The sequence below is a fragment of the Micromys minutus genome, assembly GCF_963924665.1.
Source record: "Micromys minutus genome assembly, chromosome: 21".
NCBI classification, from domain to species: Eukaryota; Metazoa; Chordata; class Mammalia; order Rodentia; family Muridae; genus Micromys; species Micromys minutus.
The window spans coordinates 18,433,667-18,455,593 of NC_137956.1; positions in this window are offsets into that span (position 1 = coordinate 18,433,667).

Consider the following 21,927-nt stretch of genomic DNA (forward strand, 5'->3'; position numbering starts at 1 on the left):
TTTAATATATTCTCATTATTAACATATAAGGTTAAATTCACACACTGCATGTACACTCACACAGACACACACATGAACAAAAATAAAGTCTTTAAAAGCTAGGGTAGAGGAACGACTTAATGGTTAAGAGTAATTCTTCCTGTAGGGTAGGATCCCACTTTAATCTTAATCCCCATCATCTACATAGGGCACATAGGGCAGGTCACAACTCCCTGTAGTGACCACAATGACCTGTTAGAACTGCCACACATGTGGTATCATGAAAACTTCTTCCTCCTCCTCCTCCTCCTCCTCCTCCTCCTCCTCCTCCTCCTCCTCCTCCTCCTTCTCTCTCTCTCTCTCTCTCTCTCTCTCTCTCTCTCTCTCTCTCTCTCCTCTCTCTCTGTCTCTCTCTCTCTTTCCTCTCTCTGTCTCTGTCTCTCTCTCTCTTTCGTCTCTCTCTGTCTCTCTCTCTCTCTCTCTCTCTCTCTCTCTCTCTCTCTCTCTCTCTCTCTCTCTCTCTCACACACACCAAAATAAAATCTTTTATAAAAAATGCACACAGTCCTTAATTATAATTGAGAGTTAAACCATTCTGCTGTAAATTCTATTATTAGTTATGTGTTTATACAACTTTATTTCCTATCAAATATTTTAGGTACATATGATGGTAGAAAAAAATGGTTGTATGAGTCATGAAAACTTCCAAGGTAAAGTTTAAATAGGAAAGTTACTTCCCTTTTACATATCTCAAGAACTATTTATACATTAATATAGCCATAACAGAATACTTCTGAAATTAAGTATATATCATAATCACAATATTATTTTTACCTCTAAACAATATATTCTTTTCTAATTGTCATAATAGAGAAATGAGGTAATGAATTCCTAACATATCTCAGCTGTGTAATCAGATGTCTGTGATGGACAGTGTATGCAAATAAAACAATGAACTTTTCCCTCAGGATTGTTCTAAATACCTTTGAATTATTTCATATTTTATGTTATATATTTTATATTCCATCCTGTTTCCTTCTCACACTGCTAGATATTTGATTTATGCAAAATGCCATTTAATAAGTATTATGGGTCAGTGAATGAGTTATTCTAGGAGGCACTGTGATCAAACAAATATCTTAAGGGAGGAAAGGTTTATTTCAGCTGACAGACAGATTTCAGATCATTACAACAAGAAGAAAAAACATCAAAAGTGCCGCCATCCGTCAGGGTGACTCACATCATAGCAGACAGCAAGCAGAAAATATGATCCAGATCTAGCCAGCAGAAAACACAATCCAGATCTAGGAGGAGATGAGATCTTCAAAAACACATCCCTCGTGGCCAGACAGGCCCCACCTTCTATATCCTCAGCAGCCTTTAAAATAAAATCAGGATTCAGACAGAACATCCAAACCCAGGCGGCTGTGAGGGACATTCCAGGTTCAAACCATAGTAGTCAAATGGCATGGATTTTAATGGAACTCAAGAGCTATGTTTTAGCATAACCCTCACCTCAAAGGGAGTAAGGATAATTTATTCTGCAGGCAAATATGAGTGTGGCTCAGCAACAGAGATTTGGGCCTATTTTACAACCCAGTAAGAGCTAGTTTGTTGAAGATTTTATAATAACAGAACAATCAAAATAATAAATGAAAGCACTTTTTAGATATACTTGTGGAAAGGTTTGGTAGGCAGTTACAGTGAAAAACAGACATCTCAACTTTGGGTCTTAGATGCTATCTGATGATACTCTTAGCCTGTTCCTTGGAAATGTTAGTTCTGTTAATGTAATTCATTCCAGAAGGTTTGACCTGTTAGTCACAGGATGTTAAGTCAGGCACATATTTCAGGCCAAAAAATGGCCATTCAATGATCTAAGAATATACAAGATAAATTGTTATTAGGTTTGGACTGGTAACATGCCAACCTCTCCATAATCGTTGAAGTTCTAACTGGTTAACCTTCCTTTAGGAAGGGTCAGTAGACACTACAACTGCTTTCTAGGACTTTCTATTCACACTGGTCAAACATCACCTTTTGTGCATGTAGAGACCACATATTTATTAAATATTACTAACATTCTACATTGCTAGAGAAGGTATCCCATGGTCTGATGAAAATGAAGTAGAGTAGGATCAGAGGAAGAAATGGACATGCCACCAAGGTGTCCTGGATACTATCATTAAATTCCAGTGATCATTGGGATTCGGGTCTGAAATTTTTAATCGCCCGTACTTGACATAACATGGTATATATTAAGTAAATTATACTAAGTTTGAGAACTTTAAGTGAAGGAATCATTAATGCTGTGTATCCTAATGGAGAAAATGTAACAGATAAAGGAAATGGGAATTTCAACAACAAGAATATTTACGATTTAAAAACTGACACTTGTTTGGCATTGTGTTTGTCAGTCAGTCACACTTATTTTTATTCTAGAAGCTATTTTATTTATATTTAGAGAATTTAATCAAATCAGTTACATTTTAATTGTTGTTATCTTTTGGGCAGTTTGATCTTCCCAACCTTATATGATGTGGATATCTCTAATTCTTAGAAAAAATTGGCCTTTAATATATAAATGATAACAATTTTTATCTATGAATACATACTTTATCTGCTTTATTATATTGGTATCATATCATATTTATTTGACAAATAACTGTAGAATATTGGTTAACAGTATAACATTTTCAAGTTTTTTAACAAGATGTCTTTTTCATGTATTAATGATTAATAGCAATGATATTTCTAAGCCTGTTAAAAATTAGAATCTTATAGTTTTGTGGGCACTATCAAACTATATTTTTATTTTAATCGTAATAAATTGGACTCAAGTCTGTTTCTTTTTATAAATAAAATTGCAAAATTGGAGAGCTAATTTTTAAAATCTCAGCTAATTGTACTATAGGATACCTTAATATTTGTTTAATTAAGAAATGTCAGTGCTTAAAGTATAATCAAAAAAAATGTTGTTGTTACTGGTTGTATTTGTCTTTTGTATTATTTGGATAAGAAGAATTATCCAAGGGACTGGAGAAATGGCTTAGTAGTTAAGAACACTGACTGCTCTTCCAGAGGTCCTGAGTTCAATTCCTAACAACTGCATGGTGTCTGACAACCATCTGTAATGAGATCTGATGCCCTCTTCTGATGTGTCTGAAGGCAGTCACAGTGTACTCATATGCATAAAATTAATAAATAAATATTTTTTTAAAAATGAATTAGCTCAAATCTTTGGGTATCTCTAACTAGACTAAGTGCTAGAATAATGGAGTTTAAGTTACTTTGCTAAATCTTTATGCATGTTGCAGAGGTTTTACATTGTTTAATTTCTTTAGATTAACATTTTTAACTTTAATACAAACAGCAATTTAATAGTTTTGACCTAATTCATAATTACATATACATAAATATATAGATATACATGCATATACACACATATGAAATGTAAAAATTCAAACTTATTTACAGATTTTTCCTTAAAGAATATAGAGAACATATGATTCATCAACTGACAGGAAGAAAAAGAGACGTTGGAGACTCTATGTTGACTAGAGAGAAAGACCATATGCGGGCACTTCTAACCTATTCATGTACCGCAAGATCCAGAACACCTTAGTGGCATTTCCAACTCTTCTTCCTAATCCCTACTCCTACTCCATTCCATCTACATCAGACCATGAAATGGCTTTCCTAGCAATGTGGAACATTAATAATATTCAATAAATATGTGACTGGTGCACAAAAGTTAATATTTGACAAATAGTGTATGTGTATTGTGTTTGTGCATGTGTGTGTGTGTGTATGTGTATGAAAAACTTTGAGTTTTATATGAATATTGATTCAATTATAGTCACTTCAATGGAGTTACTTTGAATTCCTTAAGTTATTTCATGGTTTAGAAAACTTGATTTCTTTCATCCAAATTACACTAAATATGACAAAACATTTTTTTTATTTTTTTTATTCTTTAAACGACTTTATTTTACAAAACAAAGATAAATGTACAGATTTTAAACATTTTTTGCTTGAAATTATACATTTTTGTCAGTACAGTTTTTTCAGATATTAAAATAATTTTTACATAAAACTATGTGAATATATTTTTTAGTCAGTACTTCACTTTTTCAAGGGCTTGACAGTATGCATTGAAAACCTAATAGTTACAATGAGCGTAAAGTACATGCAAAACAAAACATTTTTTTAAAGACGATGAAAACATTTGAAAATGAAACATGAAAATTAGACATGATTAATGAAAGGAAAAAATCCTTTCATTAAAACCAAGATTAGCATTATTTTATCACTTAGGAGTACACCAAGTTGAATGTTAAATATTTTAAGCAATTTAGAACTATTTAATTACAGAAAGATTTAGGAAAAGGTAAAAAGAGAAAGAGATGTCACTGAAGTTGAGGATGAGCATCAGGCAAAATTTTTGAAGGTCACATGATTACAATGTCAGATAGAGTTGGTATGTACTTGATGTTAGAACGTGAATGTAAAAGTTCATTTCCTGGAGTCCTGCAGTACAGCAATAGGTTAGAAGTAACTACATAAACTGTTTCTCTCCAGTCAAGATGGCGTCTTCAATGTGATGTCTTCTCCCAACCCCCGTTAAGTTCATGAATCACATGGTCTCTTTATCCTCTAAGGAGAACTCTGTAACTAGGTTTGAAATTTTACATATTGTATTAAAAATGCCTCCCAACAGTATATGTTTTCTTTAACAAAGATGGCTCACACTTTCTACTTAGTTTTTATAGAATGTCAAACAATTATTTCATGAGGTGATTATGTTTTCAAAAAATAAATCTTAAGAGAAAACCAAGGCTTTAGTTCATTTTGAAATATATTAGTTTTATTTGTTTATCTGATAGGTCATATTTTACAAATAGATTTAATTTTTGTCAATTAAAGTAAGATGTGTAATTCATTACCTAACTTATTAGGACTTCCCCGAGTTACTGTTAATGCAGTATAGAGAATATAGCAAGAAAAGTCATTGTCCTGTGACAAGACACAGTCATATAAAAACTGAATCCACACTCAGTTTTTAAAAGTAGAGTTTAATAGAATTAGAAAACAAAGTCTTTGCATTTCTGAACCAATTGTGCTATAAACATTAATAAGAATTATTAAGAATTAAATCTATCATGTAGCATTATTGTTTCAAATATTGATAAAACATGAGTTTTATTTCAGAGTATTGAATTTGGTCCATTAACTATTCATTCTTTTAACATTATTCCATCCATTCTTTGTCTTCACAGACAGTCAGATCTCATCAAAACTTTTTGTCCTTTAACCTTCTTTAAAAAAAATATGTCATATGCTTAGAACTGCTCCTACTATTTCATAACTTGATAGTTTTGGTTCATCCTCATTAGTTGTGTTGTTACCAATTTAATAATATTTAGAAAATATTTTTAAAAGGCACTGTCAGCAGCCATCAAATGTCTGTAGTTATTCCTCTAGGGGAGGTGACTTGGGAGGTGTTCCCTCTCTGTGTTAGTTACCATGTCAAGGATTGTCATTGGTGTTGGCATGTCAGGTGTTTTCATTGATGTTGGCATGTCAGGTGTTGTCATTGGTGTTGGCTTGTCAGGTGTCATTGGTGTTGGCATGTCAGCTGTTGTCATCGGTGGAGGCTTGTCAGGTGTCATTGGTGTTGGCATGTCAGGGGTTGCCATTGGTGGTGGTATGTCAGGTGCTCTCTTTGTTGGTGGCATGTCAGGTGTCATTGGTGTTGGTATGTCAGGTGTTGTCATTGGTGGTAGCATATAAGGTGTCACTGGTGTTGGCATGTCAGGTGTTGTCATTGGTGGTGGCTTGTCAGGTGTCATTGGTGTTTGCATGTCAGATGTTGTCATTGGTGGTGGCATGTCAGGTGTTGTCATTGGTGGTGGCATGTCAGGTGTCATTGGTGTTGGTATGTCAGGTGTTGTCATTGGTGGTAGCATATCAGGTATCACTGGTGTTGGCATGTCAGGTGTTGTCATTGGTGGTTGCTTGTCAGGTGTCATTGGTGTTTGCATGTCAGGTATTGTCATTAATGGTGACATGTCAGGTGTCATTAGTGTTGGCATGTCAGGTATTGTCATTGGTTGGTGGCATGTCAGGTGTCATTGGTGTTGGCATGTCAGGTGTTGTCATTGGTGGTGGCATGTCAGGTGTCATTGGTGTTGGTATTTCAGGTGTTGTCATTGGTGGTAGCATGTCAGGTTTCATTGGTGTTGGCATGTCAGGTGTTATCATTGGTGGTAGCATGTCAGTTGTCATTGATGTTAGCATGTCAGGTGTTGTCATTGGTAGTGGCTTGTCAGTTGTCATTCATATTGGCATGTCAGGTGTCATTGTTGTTGGCATATCAGGTTTTGTCATTGGTGGTGGCATTTCAGGTGTTGTCATTGGTGGTGGCTTATCAGGTGTCATTGGTGTTGGCATGTCAGGTGTTGTCATTGGTGGTTGTATGTCAGGTGTTGTCATTGGCATATCAGGTTTTGTCATTGGTGGTGGCATTTCATGTGTTGTCATTGGTGGTGGCTTATCAGGTGTCACTGGTGTTGGCATGTCAGGTGTTGTCATTGGTGGTTGTATGTCAGGTGTTGTCATTGGTGGTAGAGTGTCAGGTGTCATTGGTGTTGGCCTGTCAGATTTTGTCATTGGTGGTGGCTTTTCAGGTGTCATTGGTGTTGGCATGTGAGGTGTTGTCATTGGTGGTAGCATGTCAGGTATCATTGGTGTTGGCATGTCAGGTGTTGTCATTGGTTGTAGTACATCAGGTGTTGTCATTGGTGGTGATATGTCAGATGTCATTGGTGTTGGCATGTCAGGTGTTGTCATTGTGGTGGCTTGTCAGTTGTCATTGCTGTTTGCATGTCAGGTGATGGCATTGGTGGTGGCTTGTCAGGTGTCATCAGTGTTGGCATGTCAGGTATTGTCATTGATGTTGGCTTGTCAGGTGTTATTGGTGTTGGCATGTGAGGTGTTGTCATTGGTGGTGGCATGTCAGGTGTCATTGGTGTTGGTATTTCGGGTGTTGTCATTGGTGGTAGCATGTCAGGTTTCATTGGTGTTGGCATGTCAGGTGTTATCATTGGTGGTAGCATGTCAGTTGTCATTGATGTTAGCATGTCAGGTGTTGTCATTGGTGGTGGCTTGTCAGTTGTCATTCATATTGGCATGTCAGGTGTCATTGTTGTTGGCATATCAGGTTTTGTCATTGGTGGTGGCATTTCAGGTGTTGTCATTGGTGGTGGCTTATCAGGTGTCACTGGTGTTGGCATGTCAGGTGTTGTCATTGGTGGTTGTATGTCAGGTGTTGTCATTGGCATATCAGGTTTTGTCATTGGTGGTGGCATTTCATGTGTTGTCATTGGTGGTGGCTTATCAGGTGTCACTGGTGTTGGCATGTCAGGTGTTGTCATTGGTGGTTGTATGTCAGGTGTTGTCATTGGTGGTAGAGTGTCAGGTGTCATTGGTGTTGGCCTGTCAGATTTTGTCATTGGTGGTGGCTTTTCAGGTGTCATTGGTGTTGGCATGTGAGGTGTTGTCATTGGTGGTAGCATGTCAGGTATCATTGGTGTTGGCATGTCAGGTGTTGTCATTGGTTGTAGTACATCAGGTGTTGTCATTGGTGGTGATATGTCAGATGTCATTGGTGTTGGCATGTCAGGTGTTGTCGTTGTGGTGGCTTGTCAGTTGTCATTGCTGTTTGCATGTCAGGTGATGGCATTGGTGGTGGCTTGTCAGGTGTCATCAGTGTTGGCATGTCAGGTATTGTCATTGATGTTGGCTTGTCAGGTGTTATTGGTGTTGGCATGTGAGGTGTTGTCATTGGTGGTGGCTTGTCAAGTTTTGTCATTGGTGGTGGCTTGTCAGGTGTCATCGGTGTTGACATGTCAGGAGTTGTCATTGGTGGTGGTATATCAAATGTTGTCATTGGTGGTGGAGTGTCAGGTGTCATTGGTGTTGGCATGTCAGATTTTGTCATTGGTGGTAGCATGTCAGGTATCATTGGTGTTTGCATGAAAGGTGTTGTCATTGGTGGTGGTTTGTCAGGTGTCATTGGTGTTGGCATGTCAGGTGTTGTCATTGGTGGTAGCATGTCAGGTATCATTGGTGTTGGCATGAAAGGTGTTGTCATTGGTGGTGGTTTGTCAGGTGTCATTGTTGTTGCCATGTCAGGTGTTGTCATTGGTTGTAGTACATCAGGTGTTGTCATTGGTGGTGACATGTCAGATGTCATTGGTGTTGCCATGTCAGGTGTTGTCATTGGTGGTGGCTAGTCAGTTGTCATTGGTGTTTGCATGTCAGGTGATTGCATTGGTGGTGGCTTGTCAGGTGTCATCAGTGTTGGCATGTCAGGTATTGTCATTGATTTTGGCTTGTCAGGTGTCATTGGTGTTGGCATGTCAGGTGTTGTCATTGGTGGTGGCTTGTCAAGTTTTGTCATTGGTGGTGGCTTGTCAGGTGTCATTGGTGTTGGCATGTCAGGAGTTGTCATTGGTGGTGGCATTTCAGGTGTTTTCATTGGTGGTGACATGTCAGGTATCATTGGTGTTGGCATGTCAGGTGTTATTGGTGGTGGCATGTCAGGTGTTCCCATTGGTGGTAGCATGTCAGGTGTCATTGATGTTGCCATGTCAGGTTTTGTCATTGGTGGTGGCTTGTCAGGTGTCATTGGTGTTGGCAAGTCAGGTGTTGTCATTGGTGGTAGCATGCCAGGTGTCATTTGTGTTGGCATGTCAGGTGTTGTAATTGGTTGTGTCATGGCAGGTGTTGTCATTGTTGGTGGCATGTCAGGTGTCATTGTTGTTGGCATGTCAGGTGTTGTCATTGGTGGTGACATATTAGGTGTCATTTGTGTTGGCATGTCAGGTGTTGTCATTGTTGTTGGCTTGTCAGGTGTCATTGGTGTTGTTATATCAGGTGTTTCCATTGGTGTTGTTATGTCAGATGTTTCCATTGGTGGTGGCATGTCAGTTGTCATTGGTGTTGGCTTGTCAGGTGTCATTGGTGTTGACTTGTCTGGTGTTGTCATTGGTGTTGACTTGTCAGGTGTCATTGGTGTTGGCATATCAGGTGTTTCCATTGCTGTTGGCTTGTCAGGTATCATTGGTTGTGGCATGTCAGGTGTTGTCATTGCTGTTTGCTTGTCAGGTGTCATTGGTGTTGGCTTGTCCTGTTTTGTCTTTGGTGTTGGCTTGTCAGTTGTCATTGGTGTTGGCATGTCAGGTGTTTCCACTGGTGTTGGCTTGTCAGGTATCATTGGTTTTGGCATGTCAGGTGTTGTCCTTGGTGTTGGCTTGTCAGGTGTTATTGGTATTGGCTTGTCAGGTGTTGTCATTGGTGGTGTCATGTCAGGTGTCATTGGTTTTGGCATGGCAGGTGTCATTAGCCAGGTCTTTTGTGGAGACTGTTTTGTTTTGACTTAATGGATGCAGCTTTTCTGCTTTCTATAGAAATTAGTGTCTTGCAAGAGAACTACCAGTTCTTCTGTCTCCTCTTCCATGCTCTCACCTGACATAGTGACAGAACTGATTCTGCTGATGTATCAGTTGCAATTTGGCGTTCTATAGTTCTATAATCAATTGTTCTCTGCATTTTTTTTGATTAGTTGTGGATTTCTCTAAGACTCCCTTCTGCTGGAATAACAAAATAAACAAACAAGAAGAAACTTCTTTTCTGAAAAATAACAGCTCCACTGCTCTCTGTTTATAAGAATCACCATTTAGAATTCAGCTAGAAATTATACTGGCTTAGCAAAGTGGCAATAGTAGGTTCTCTTCTCCAGCCATGGGTTTACAGGAGAGGTATGAATCCCCTCCCATTGAATCATAAGTTTAATTAGATGGTTGTTGCTTAGCCCTAAGACATAAGTGTCATTATTATACCCTTGGGTATATGTTGGAATGCTGGTCATTGTTAATGGTTTATAGGCTTTACAGGTGGCTAAAACTATTGATTACTTTTCTCCCTTGGCAGCTTGCAGAGCATCTACCAGTATTATGTGAGTTAACACTCAGGGAAAGGGTTTTCAAATCTGTTTCACCTCAGTTCCTCTAAGTCTTGAGTCTTAAGTGTGTGGTGTCTTCAGCAAAAGGGTCTTACAATCAAGTTATCGGGACTAAGGGAGTGCAAACTTGTAAAAATATAAAAGGTATATATAAAAAGAAATTGAAAGTTTTAGTGGAAGGAAGGAGAATATAGAAGGAGATGGGGGATAAGCAAGAGTAGTTGAAATGTGCAAGTATGGAACTCACATAGGGAATTCTAAAAAACAATGACTTGCTCTCTATTTCTAAATTATAAAAATAGAACCAGAAACAAATGTTAAGTAAAGCTTATACGTAAAATAATAAATTACTAAAATATTGCCTTTTTCCTCCACAAGAATATTTTAAGAAGATAATTTTAAATGAAAATCTGGGAGGTTGTATCTAAAACACAGAAAACATTTCAAGTATCATATATACCTATCAGAAATCCAGGTAAAAATCATGAACAGTCTGATATTTCTCAAGCAACTTAAAATAATTATTTGTTACAGATTTAAGTCATTATGATAGGTACTTTAGAATTGGTTTTTTTGTTTGTTTGTTTGTTTGTTTGTTTGTTTTCTAAAAGGAGGCTTTCATGTCTCCTTAGTGTTTTTGAGCATCCAAAACAGGATATGGTTTGGCATGTTTCAGTGTGTCCTCTGAGCAATCTGTTTACCATCGGAGTAAGCCTTTTCAACATTTAACAGGTATTTTACCTAAGCTAGTTCATTGTCCTTTTAAACTAAAACCAAAGTGATTGGTTGCCCTCAGTGTATGATGCTGATGATGTACAATATACTATGATCATCCTTATTCCAGAGTTGATTTTCTAAGCATTGAAGTGTACTTTAGAAATAAGCATGTTTCTTGAAAGGCATTTGTAGTTTAAAACAAAAACAAAAACAAAACTCTCGGGCTCCTTTGTATATGTATACATATATATACATATACATATACATATACATATACATATACATATACATATACATATACATATACATATACATATACATATACATATACATATACATATACATATACATATACATATACATATACATATACATATACATATACATATACATATAAAGAAATACTGCGAAATATATGTATAAGTGCAAAGATAAGTCACCCTCTTAATCCTTACAGCAAAGTTTGTCATTTCAGAGGGCAAACCATCTAATAGGAAACACCACTACCCCCCAGGGTAGAAGGATCCACCTCTTAAAATTAATTTTCACCCCAAGCAATGAGGACCTTGCTGTAGAACCACAATTGAGATACAGACCATAGAGATAGAATCTTGACCAGAATATCTACACTGATAAATATGCACAGGACTGCCTTAACTGACTGTCCCAAAAAGTAGTAAGAGAAAATGTTAGCACAGATTTCAAATAAATGAATGAAAATGCAGACATGGCCACAGCTTAGTAACACCTAAGATAAAAACAGTTACAATAGAAATACATGACATGATTCCATGAAGTAGACATATACCCAGTTTTTTTTTTAATCTTAGAAAGTTTATAAACCTGGCATTAAAAATCTGAAGTTTGAATTTGTCATGTAGACATAAGTAATACATTTTCCTCTGGTTAAGAAGTACGGAGCAGAAGGGAAGTGTGTTTACTGATGAAAAACCTTAGCTGTTACTTTAAGTGAAAGACTTCATTCCTTTAATTTCTACTGAAGCTAAATTATATGTTGTGTTTCTTTGTGTTTCAAAAGAAAAAGAAAAAAAGGTAACAAGTATAATTTTTAACTCACACTTCATCTCCTGGCCCTGTGTCAGGCTGGGATATAGTTCCTTTCCACATTCTGGTAATACTGGCCTGTTTGTCTTCTATTTTAGATTATGCAAAGCAGGCCTGTCTCATATAGTCATCTTCTCAGCATGTGGTCATTACTAATGCTCTGGTCCCTGTTTTCCCTCTAGGCATCCCTAGAGGGCTTTGGATCAAAAAGCATTAAGTCCAGTGCAGAGTGTAAAGACATAAACACCAGCTATGCTACTTTTTCTTCTTATAAAGTTAAAATACATTGACTTAAAACTTACTTATTTAGAATTTAGAAGTTACTTTGTAAAAGGAAGAAGCAGTGGCTATACTTTCTAAGACTTTCAGAAATCAAGGATGACGGAAGGAAAGCAAAAAGACAGAGAACACTTTTAAGACTTCAGTTTAACACCCACACACAAACACACACACACACACACACACACACACACACACACACACACACACACACTATATCTAAAACAATTCTGAATAAGAGAACTGCTGATTTCAACAGTTCTCACAACCCCCAATCTCAAGTTGTGTTACAGATCTATGGTACTGACACAAAAACAGACATGTTGATTTATGGATCTGAACTGAAGACCCACGCATGGAGACCTATGGTCACCTGGTTTTTTATTTTAAAAAAGCCAGAAATAATGCAAAGTAGAAAAAGGAAATCATATTTAACAATGGCACTGGTCAAACTGGATGGCTGCCATTTAGACAAATGAGACCTCTAGTTATCACCCTGCACAAAACTCAACTTCAATGGATCAAAGACCTTAACATAAAGCCATATACACTAAACATGATAGTAAAGAAAGTCTGTGATAGCCTTGAACTTATTGGCACAAAAAGAGTTTCTAAGCAGAATATCACTAGAGAAGGCAGTAAGATCAATAGTTAATAAATGGAACCTTATGAAACTAAAGAGTTCTGCACAGCAAAGAACAGCACCATTTGGCCAAAGCAGTGGTCTACAGAGTGGGAATAGGTTTTCACCAAATATACAGCTAATGGAGGACTAAGAAACAAAATAGATATAACTCAAAAATATTAGTAAAAAATTAAAAACTGGATGTAGAATGTCTTAGAGGCAAAGGGGGTAATGGGACAGGATTGTGAAGGGGAAACTGGGAATGGGGATATTTGACATGTAAATAAATAAATAATAGAGGATACGATAAAATAAAAATGGAATGTAGATGTAAACATAATTCTCAAAAGAAGAGATCCAAGCGGGTGGGAAACACTCAAACAAATGTTGATCATCTTTTGTAATCAGAAAATGAAAATCAAAACTATGTTGAGATTTAATTTTACACCATCAGAATGGCTAAGATCAATATGCCCAGTGACAGCTCACGCTGGCAAAGACAGCATACAAAGGAAACACTCATCCATTGCTGATGGGAGTGCAAGCTTGTACAGTTACTATGGACATCAGTGTGGTAGTTGCTCTTAGAGTCAAACAATCTGTCTTAGTTAGGGTTTTATTGATGTTAACAGACACCATGACCAAAGCAACTCTTATAAGAACAACATTTAATTGGGATTGGCTTAAAGAATCAGAGGTTCAGTCTATTATCATTAAGCTTGTTCTCTCTCTTTTTACCCTGTAGGTCTTTTGCACATGCATTAGAGCTTCCAATTTAGTGAACTTTTAAAATTTCTATGTGTACAAATGAGTAGACCTCTGTTTCTTGTTCCTTCTCTCGGGTTCCTTGTTTATTTGCCCAATACCAATGTGCTAGTTTTCATTTTATCTTATTTTATTTCATTTATTATCTGTTTGAAGTCTATTTGATTTCTAACAAGAGACCAAAGGTATATCTGGATGGGAAAGGATCTGGGAAAGAAATGAGATGAGAAGGGAAAATTATAATCCATATACACTACGTGAGAATAACTTTTTAGTAAAATGAAAAATATATAGAAGTTATTCTTCTGAATAAGTTAATCACCACTGACCAAATCTTTTAAATTTTTTTCAGGCACTAGTGGAACATGTTGGGCCAATCTTCTGAAATTCTTAGGGATTTCGATGTGGAAAAGGTTGGAAATACACTAAATAGTGTTTCTAATTACATAAAAGAAAACTTCATTGTAAGAGTCTTTCATAATGAACTGCTTGGGGTAGCATTGTCCTCTGTGTCTGGAGTTCCTCTCTTGAAGGCAAAAGACTGACTTGGGACAACTTTTGTAATGATATCGCATAGGGAAGCTATGGATTATTCCAACAGACCCAGGTACAGAGTCTGACAATGACGTTGACATTGAATACACACTATGTAGGTCTCTGACCAGAAAAACAGACACAAAAATCTCCAAGGTAACATGCTCAGCAGGGTAGGTCAGACAGTGACAACAGGAAAACTCATCAACAGTGCTTCAAGGCAGGACACATCTCATCATCAGGCCTGGGAAACTTTAGCAGCTAGGAGAGAGTCAGCCTCACATGGTCATCAGCCTCCTTATCAGCCCGAGGCATTCCCCTAAGCTTGAGCTTCTTCAACTCAGATGAAACCAGGATTTGTGGCTTTAACACTAAAAGTCATTTTAAGACTAGCTAGTATAATAAAGATATTTTACTGTAGACTTCAGCATAAAGATTAAAAGGAAAAAAGATGATCAAAGAAAAACACAAGAGATATCCACATACGAATATAGCTTCCCTAGGGTAACTGGCCTTATGAACAAGAAGTGTGTGTGTGTGTGTGTGTGTGTGTATGTGTGTGGTATGGTGTGAGTGTATGTGTATGTGTATGTGTGGAGTGTGTGTGTGTGTGTGTATGTGTGGAGTGTGTGTGTGTGTGTGTATGTGTGTGGTGTGGTGTGAGTGTATGTGTGTGTGTGTGTGTGTGTGTGTGTGTGTGGTATGTGAGTGTGTGTGTGTGTGTGTGTGTGTGTGTGTGTGTGTGTGTAAATCTTTATTTCCCTCTGGTTCCTAAAACAGGCCATAGTCTTTTTCTTAACAGCTCTTTTAGGAGATAGTGAAAAGTGGGGATCAAAAGAGATAGGAGACTTATCATTCTTAGAATGTTTCCTTACTTTTGATACAACCTTTAAATTTCATAATTTCATTCCTTATATATTTTTAATGTCTACTTTTTACTCAACATATATTGTAGACCTTTATAGATTTTTATATTCCAATTAAAGTAGGCTGATCACTTGTGATTTTTTAAAGAATTTTTATTTACCAGTAACTTAATTAAGCACACAAAGTAATATGGAAATAAGTGAGAGATAATAAATGTTTCCCATCAGGACAACTCAAGTTCAGCTTATGTTTAACTAGACTTCTTTTACTTTTTAAATACTTGTAAAATTAATTAATACACAAAATATTTAAGTACAGTCCTAAATCTCTACATACCCATAGCAAACAAAATTTGGATATTTCCCTGTACATTACATTAGGGAAGTGTCCAAAAGCAAACATTTTTAAAAGGACTGTTAACATGTTTAGCAAACAAAGGGTCAGGATCTAAAATGCCTCTTCACTGTATTAAATAGGAAACACATGCCTTTGTAGTAGAAGGAAAACCTGCATGTCACAATGACTGTCCACCTTGTTTTTAAAGCATGGAGTGATAATCTGTGACAACGACAACATTTTAAGCTACAAAGATGGCACAGTACAGTTTGGTCTGTAGTCAGCATTTCATCACTTTGTGTAGATGCTCAATGCTGTGTATTGTTGGTGTCTAATAACTATTACATGTTCATGCAACAATTCCTTATTTTTTCCTTTTCTTTTATTGGATTTTTTATTTACATTTCAAATGGTATCCTCTTTCCCATTTTCCCCTCTGGAAGCTCTTTATCCTACTCACCCTCCCCCTGTTTCTATGAGGGTGCTCCCCCACCCACTCACCCACCTCCTCCCACCTAATGTGATTCTTTCATAAAATCAGAGACAAAAATATTTGTTATTACTGTCTCCAATTCCACTGTCTCTGGGGCAATTTACTGTTTTCTCAAAGAAAGAGATGCTGTAAATGGGAATAATTTCCAAGTTTTGTACTGCAATCATGCATACTGGAATATATCTCACTTTCCTTGTGCTGGTTTGAATAAGAATGACCCCATAGGCTCAAATCCTTGAATTCTTGGTTATCAGGGAGTTGGTACTACTTGAGAAAATATCTATGTGGCTTTGTTGGAGCAGGTGTGGCATTGGTGTGGGCTTTAAGGTCCAAAACTCAAAGCTAGGGCCAGAATCCAGCTTTCTTAAAACCCTCAGCTACATCTCCAGCAAAATGTCTGTCTGTCTGTCACCATATTTCCTGCCATGGTGACAATGGAGTAAATTTCTGAAACTATAAGCCAGCCCCAATTAAATAGATTTTTTTTTTTTTTTTTTTTTTTTTTTTTTTTTTTTTTTTTTTTTTTTTTGTCATACGGTTTACCATGACTGTGGTGTCTCTTTACAGCAACAGAACAGTGACCAATCCTTTAAGCGAGCTATCTTGGAGAATTTTATTAACCACAAGTTCCATAAAAACTCTACGAATAACTGGTACTAAAATGGTTAGCTTTAATGGTCAGTTTGACTTAGCCTAAATCACCTGAGATCAGAATCTCAGTGAGGAATGATCTACAGTTTGTTGGCCTGTGAGCACATACATGGGAAATAGTCTTAATTAAATTAGCAGATTGAGGAACACTCAGATGTGGGTGGCATCTTCTCCAACAGGCAGCTTGTCCTAAACTCAATGAGAACAGACAAGACAGCTAAGAAAGTAGTGTGCAAATGATAATTTCCTTCTGCTCCTTTTTCTTTTCTTTTTGTTGTTATTTACATAAGGTTGTATTTAATTATGTTTCTCACTTCCCTTTCCTCCCTCTAAACCATCTCATGTGCCCTTCCCAGGTTTCCTTCAAATTTATGGCCTCTTTTTTACATCAATTGTTATTATATGTATGCATGTATTTGTGTACATATATCACCAAATATAACTTGTTGAGGCCATATAATATTAATGTTAATTGTCTATATGTTTTTAGAGCTGACCATTTGGCACTGGACAGTAAATTGGGTTGATCGTCTCTGGGGAGGGTTAACCCTTCATCTCTCAGCTTCACTCAGTTGACTGTAACTCGTCCTGTAGGGCTGAGGTCTCATGGGCTTTTACAGGAGTTTTGGCATGTTTGTTAGTCTCCGCCTAGCTCAGCTCACCTCTCAGTGGTCATGTGGACAAGGCTTGATATGTTGATTGGTTGTAGTTTTCTGTCACAGCCTCTATGGCACAGAGAAGTTTCCTTAATGAAGGATGAAGACTACATTTACCTGTGCATATAAGAATGAATATTTGTAGATTATTGTTAGGAATCGTCCTGGCTCAAAAAATTACTCATTGTAGATTTTTTTCTCCATTAACCATGATTTCACTAACATTGATTAGTTAGCTGGTCTCCTCTACCAAATATCTCTCTTGTTGAGCAGAACTTAAGTCTAATTGAAGAGCCATTGATTACTTCCAAGGTATCTGTGCCATTACAGAGCCCATGGAGTTATTGTGCTAGTTTGGCCATTTATGTGGCCCATAGCCATCAAATCTGGCTTGACTGTTGATTGCCTCTCTTCTCGGAAGCTTGTATAATGCCTACTGGTACCATGAAAACTAGTCCACAGGAAGGGGGCATTCAGGTTGGTTCCAGCTCAGGAGCCTCTTGGCTCTGTTTCTGAAATCCATGGCTTCTTCACATTCAGTGAGTAACCAACGGTAATAACAATAACCTGTACACTCAGAGAGTCTACTCCTGTCTGGGACTGGGAATTTGATTAGATGGTCTTTGGGTCTTTGAAGGAAGCACCAACACTCCAGATGAGAAACGTCCTTTAAAGGTATAAATGTATGTTTATATGCAGAATTGCATTTGTTGTAGCTTTTATGGTTGTTGCTGTTTTAAATAAATAGTTAATAGTATGACTCTTTGTGGTTTCTCCAGACATCTATATAGTTATTTTATTGATCTCCACCCTTCTCTATACATCTTCTACCCTGTCCCCCTCTTCCATAATTTATGCCACCCTTGACTCTTGACTCTTGACCGCAACTGTGTAGGTCCTTGCTTCAACATCCCTATAGTGATGGGCTGCCAAATGAATCCTTTTCCCATCACTTGTTTGTTGTCAAGATACTTGTTCACAGTAACACAAATGAAACTAGGACATGTGGGTCAAAGGAGAGGTGAGAGTGCCGTGTTCATCTCTAACTAGAAACTTCAGCGCTCTTTTGTCCTGTCTTTGAGCTCAGCGTGTTGACTAAGTACCTTATAAAATGACTGGCAGATAACACACAACACACAAATTCCAGACTTCACCTAAACCTTTTGTACTGAAAATCTGTCTCTTTTAAAGTAGAAAAGAAATTCCCTAAGAAAAGATGATTTTTAAGAAAAAATCATTTGTGGCAACTTATATCTCCATGTGAGCCTAACAATCTTCCCTTTATTCCTATGTATCTGTCCTAACTGATATCCTAAATCTAAAATAGGAAAATAATTTATCTGAGAAATCACAAGAAACAAACAATTAAGGAATCTCATTTATACTTCCAAACTGACACTAGCAATATCAAAAAAAAAAAAACATGTCTATTTATCTCAATTACCTGTTTAAAGCCAGATAGCAGAAAATATAATTATCCTTATAAAAAGGTGACTAATATGAGCACAAAAGATAATTTAATGTTTCACTTACCCACAGATATCAGTATTAATAATTGGAAATAATTCTTTAGATATCTAAGTTATGCATGAAAAATCATACCAATTTGAATAGCTAGGATCAGCTGAAGCTGCTGGGATTTACTATTAGGAATTTTTTCATAAGAAAAGTGATATCTTGACTGGCTATTTCCAATTGCAAATAAAATACTACAGCTGGAAAAATATACATATTGGAATTCATAAAATTCCCATGAAAACAAGAAAGCGAGTGTCCTTGCTTAAAGTCAATGTGGAAAAGGCATCAGATACTGTCATAATCTAAACTGAAGCCTGATATCTTTACCGTATTATTAATGTGGAAATAGTGACTTAACACAGCAAAACAATTGCATAAGAGCAGACTTCCACTTGTAAAATACTAGAAAATAGGCATCTAAAAAGTATTAAAAATAAGAAAATATTATTGGCATTACTAAAGAGATGGCCTTTATATAATCATTCTTATAAATGGTGAAGAGGTCCTTCTATGAAACAAGAAACAAAGGGGAATAAACGCCTCTTTTAGGAATACAATTGTCACAAAATTTAAGAAACGTTCATCAAGCCCACAGGAGACTAAGCACGAAATATGTGGCATGAATTCTTGTACAAGACAGGAATAAAGTTTAGTTGAAGAGGTGATTATGATCTCAATAATTTGTGTTTTGATTCTACATCTCTCAAGAATTCAGTGACAACCACTTTTAAACATTAATAAAAAAAAAAATCTGAAATTCTCTGAAGGAATAAAGGCCAAAAGAGAAAAGTAATGTCTAAGGAGGATAACTGAGTATTGCTTAATACACCTAGCCAAGAGTATCCACAAACTGAAAAGAAATAAGAGAAAAAATCCAAAAATGACCTCTTTACCAAATCTCAGAAATTCAATGGTTGAGCAGAAAGTGGAATGGGAAGAAGAATTTTAAAAGACAAGAAAAAAATCTACAAAAATTGGGTCATAGCCTCAACTTTCAATTGAAAGGGATGATTTTCCTCTAGCTTAAAAAAAAAATCATTTAACATTGCTTCAAAAAATCATATTAATAAGTCTATTTCATTTGAATTTTGCATGCTCTTTCAAATTTTACTAAAATTCCAAGTCACCAACTTATATATTATAAAAATATTCTGTGATGAATTCAAGCCTTATTGTCTTACAGAAGACCTGGGACCAGGTACCAGCACCAGCATGGATTGCACACAAGCCACAAGCACCAGGTCCACAAGATCCTCTGGCCTACATGGGTACCCGACGCTCACATACGTATATACAGACACTCACGTGTACGCATTTAACAAAATAAGCAAATCTTTAAAACTATTCTCAATTTCGTGTTTTGTTTTGCTGAACTCTTTCAAAGAGATTTCCAGCTTTGTGATGGAAATTATCAATAATAAGCTTGCATCTTCTCTCCACTGTGGCATATGCTGGCAAGAAATGTGCTAACCAATATTTATTACTTTTCTGAAATTTATTAATCTCGTGAGGAGAAACATGGCCTTCATGTTATAACCCAAAGATCTCCCTCTGCCATGAGCAAGATTTCTACACAGAAATTCACACGCCGTCCCCCTAGCTAGTACACATGTGATGGAAGTTTAAGCTTGCTTCCATTTTTTTATCCAACTATTTTCTGAGAAAAACAAATCCAAAATGATTGGTTAATTAAGGAATTCTGCATTTTCCTTCTTTTAACTCAAGGACCTAACTTTTCCCAAGAGATTTTTTGTTCTTCCTGCCCCATAGCCGTCTTGTGGAACAAGGGTTCACTGCTCAGTTCTACCTTCATGGTATTTTACTTTTCATTTTGTTGTGAGACAAATGTTAACACTTTTTTGTCCACAAAGAAGTTGATAGACATCCTGTTGGGGGGGGGATGTGTTCCTCCTGAATGAGGGCAAGGGGAGGGATGACTCTTTAAGGAACTTGGTATTTCACATGCCTCAAATAAAGAGGTAGTCCTCTTCCTTGGAGTCTGCTAATTAGTATGGATAAAGATGCCTATACTAGCAGGAAGGTGCCAAGAATGCATTTAAGACTAAGACAGATGAAATCTGAGTATTTGCAGAGGTGAATTCAAGATTTGTTTATTTGCAAGTCCATGAGAGTGTCTTTCTTTGGAAGTTTCTACCCTGTGCACATACAAACTGTGTGTAGAAGGAGGCCTTTGTAACTTCATCTTAAGGACAGTATCACAGGATTCTTACTTCAATCTGTAGCCATACTAAATTCAACAAAACTCTAGATGGCAAGCTATACAGGGCTGTGATTTTTCTGAGTAATGAGACTGTTCATTTAAAACAAAGCACACATCGCACTCTATTGTGTATGAGTCTAACGACGGTTTGAAAGTAAGTGATTGCAGGTACTTAGTAATCACATATAATTACAGATGGTGATACTCATACGTGATAAAATTCTGCAGGCAAATGAGTAAGAACAAGAATCTTGTGTTTCCACAGGTGAGTCAAACCATCAATTTATCAGGATTTTACTTCTAAGAAATCCATGAAAATGGTATTTTGAAGTGCACCGGAGATGAAGTTAACATAAGTCAGCCCCTGATGAACTCTGATGAAATCAGGAAGGGAAACCTTTGCTTTCTTTAAACATAGCATTTTTTATCTGGAAAATGTGAGCAATACCCACTTCATAGAATTATTTTAAAACTCAATGAGGCTAAGGCAGGAAGCGTGTATAGAAGAGCCATCCATCGAGTAGTCTGTCTACCTCTTTCCTATATTATGTCCTTTTCTAAGAGCAAAACTCAAAACAAAAACCATCTTTACTTTGGCTTAGATATGTAGAGGATTTTGGTCCTTTTGAAATTTATAACTTGTCAGATCATGGGCTTCTTCTGGCTTGACTAAGGCATGGAAACTGAGGCTGAAGGAAAATGTGAATACTTTTGTGAGTGTTGCAGGGGTAGAGTACCAGAAAGGACACTTAAACCTGTGTTCCCCTGTTATCATCGCCATCACTGACCTCAGCTGCAGCAATGTCCCTGCCCACTGGACTAACTTACAGATGCCTGGTGCTTCTCAGGATCAGCTTAAGCCATTTGAGCTCACCTCTCAAACAAGCTCCTGCAGCCCACTCAAGGTCTACATCATAGCCAATTTTCTCTCTTAAAATTGATTTGACTCAGTCTAGGATTTCTCTACTCTTGTATCTACTCCTCCACTTCAGCTGTTCTCATGGAAGTTACCAGTGGCTGTTGTTTTGCCAAATCCACAGATGACTCAAATCATCATGGACAGGGTGACATTTGACCTAGCTCACCTGTCCTCTGTTGCAGTAACATCTTCCAGTGACTTCTAGAAGAGCTGCAGCAATGGTTTTTCACTAACTGGCTTTCTTAGCTCCTGAAATTACTTCGTATCAATTCCTT